Source organism: Macadamia integrifolia, unplaced genomic scaffold (assembly GCF_013358625.1).
Source record: "Macadamia integrifolia cultivar HAES 741 unplaced genomic scaffold, SCU_Mint_v3 scaffold3758, whole genome shotgun sequence".
NCBI classification, from domain to species: domain Eukaryota; kingdom Viridiplantae; phylum Streptophyta; class Magnoliopsida; order Proteales; family Proteaceae; genus Macadamia; species Macadamia integrifolia.
The window spans coordinates 1,374-4,163 of record NW_024869798.1 but is presented as its reverse complement, the minus strand read 5'-3'; the positions used below and the strand labels follow the sequence as shown (position 1 = coordinate 4,163).

General features: G+C 40.3%; 1 pseudogene; it reads right to left on the bottom strand.

Annotated features, from left to right (window-relative positions):
- Window positions 1-8: 8 nt before the first annotated feature.
- LOC122068368 lies at window positions 9-2,071 on the bottom strand (annotated as a pseudogene).
- Between the last annotated feature and the right edge of the window lie 719 nt (window positions 2,072-2,790).

The window sequence follows — 2,790 nt, the reverse complement described above, 5'->3', positions numbered from 1 at the left end:
TTTGCTAGGTGATTCGGTTGATTGAGCCATGGCGATCTCTGTGTCCCTACCACCATCCAATGATCTCTGATTGAGGTTGGCAGAACCAATTATTATGTATTCATCATCAACTATCATCATCTTTGCATCAACAAAGCGGCGTGCCTTCTGTGCTTTACTATAATCCGTACCATACTCTGGTTTCCCAGGAGGTATATAATCACTATTCCTCTTCATCTCCCTATTGCCAAGGCAAAAGAATGTTAAGTACTCCCTTGGGTCTGCCACAAGCCCCTTGGCATGGAGGGCCTGAGTGATATCAGTGTACATCATCTCCATTGTCCTCTTCTGCCAATCTAAAATTGGCTGGACACTATCACTCTCTGGAACACCTTCTGGCCACATAGGAACCACAATATAGGCCACAAACCTCTCACCTGCTTCAATCTTACTCACAATCTTTAAGGAGATTTCTTTTGGAATGAGATGCAAGGCACCCACCTCTTCAACCTTGATGCCATGATTTTCCTTCCAAGAGAATGAGCTTCCTAGGAAATATTGATTTTCAATGTAGATGAAATGGTTTGCCCTTCTAATGGCATTTATATAGGCATCCTGAACACTTCGGTCGATGGTGTTGTCTTTTCCACTAACAAGTCCTGCTCTGGCAGCATCCTCTGGTATTGCAGGAAACCCAAAAGCAGCACCTCCATCGATGGACCGAAATAACTGAATATTCCATGTTTCATGGTCCTTGGGGAAGATAACTGGAGATGGGGGTATAATAATGTTTCCAAGGTCATGGAGCTGAACAAAAACATTACTTCCACCTTGGTTCCACCATCTCTGTTCAAAATTATATAGGACATCCCATGCTACGGGTCCTTCTAGTGGGCAATGAATATCATGCCAGGGTTCTCTCGGACCACCTTTATAAATTGAAGAACCATTGAAGTTGGGTTGATGAAAATCATCATGGTGGACTGTGTTCAAGGTCCTGAAAAGGGAATGTGATGGTGTATCATATCTCCCATCACAAAGATCAATACCACCAACAAAACTCGCAATTCTTCTCTGTTCTGATGCTCTGTTATTGGGCAACTCACTATCTACAATCGGAATCTTCTGGTGATGAGTAAACATTGTGGATACCTCAAAAGGCCTGAACCACGCTATCCCCAACATCAGGTTCACGGTGACACAAAACACACTGAACATCACTGTCTCGAAAGTACTCTTCAGTTTCTTTATCATGGGTTTGCATTATGGAGGTAATGTCATGCCAAACAAGCATCAGAACCCTGACACCTTCACTAGCCTTCTTCTTGAGAAGCTCCCCAAGAGTAATGTCTCCTCCAGGTTTTGACCTGTTCACATCCCTTACTAAGGTAATCTTAGTATATACAGACCACCCGGCTATATAAATCAAATGTTTTGCATTAGTTACTGCAGAAAAAATTTTCTCCCAGCATCGATGGGGTTCATAGTAATTGCCCCCTGAAAGAGGGATTTTGGGGATGAAGTTGTCTAGGATATGAGCATCTTGGTAAAGAGTAACTCTGCATCCTTTTCTTTGTTGGAAGAATGTGGAAGGGACACCAAGGAAGTTTGGACTTCTTATTCCCTTAGACCAATTGGGTTCCTTTGTAGCAGGAAAATATTGGAGCTTTACATGGATCTTTGAATGTCCATGAATAGGTTGATGATGTTCATATATTATTTTCAACCATCTATCTATTTTTTTCCCACCAATGATATCCTCAACAGGTACATAAGCTCTTCCTAATAGTGTTGCCCCAATAGGATTATCATCTTTAACAGTGAAAATAAGGGGGGAAGCCATATGAGCACAGTAAATGTGAAAACTTTCGTACCATCGAGGATTGGTATGCTCACGTTCCAGCATTCTTGTCCGGCCAACTCTAGCGTTTCCTAGATCAATTGTTGCATATAGTCTGCTAGTCCCTTTGCGTAATCCAATGTGATCCTCTATCTTCTCCACAAGCCTGATAATGAAATTTGGACCTCCCAAGTGCAGCTTATCCACCTCAAAAATGGTGACATGAGTTCCATAGATCAACATTTGAGCCATCTCTGAAGTATTCCTACCCCAAAGACAATCTACCATTTGCAGTTGATCCTTAAAATCTTTACTTCCAGCAGAGCAATCCAATGGAAGAGTTTAAAGAAGAAGAGATGAAACCAGTTTAGATTAAAAAGAAAGGAGAACTGATCTGGTTTTAAATCAAGAAGTGTGTAAGAGGAGAAGGAGATGCCTATAAGTTATATAAAAGGATGTTTGAGGGAAAAGATATATAGTGATACAGAGGATATTTCTTGGGATTCCTTTGACAAATTCAGCTTCCCCCTCTTCTTCTTCATTTTTTATTTGAAAAAAGAAGTCAAATCACTTTGATCTTGTGTTTCAAAAAAACTAGTACCTTACAAGAAACATATTATATTTGACCTCCAAGTCCTCATATCACACTTCATCCAATCCATGTTCTACACGGTCAAGAAAAGAAAGCATCATTTTTTAATCTCATTATGAATTGGTCTTACAGTCCTTTTCAAATTGCCCCCATGAAGAAGGACCTTCAGAAAAGTTCTCAAATCACTACAAATATTTTTTATGGAAAGATGAGTTACAGAAGAGTGGCCAACTTCAAACCAACAGAGAGAAACAAGAGAGGCAGGTTAGAACTATGTTTTTGTTGTTTACTGATACTCCCCTGCATAAGAACTTCACCACTTCCATCCCAAAAAACACAATCTTTTAGTCCTAAAATGAATTCCCCACTTTACTTATCG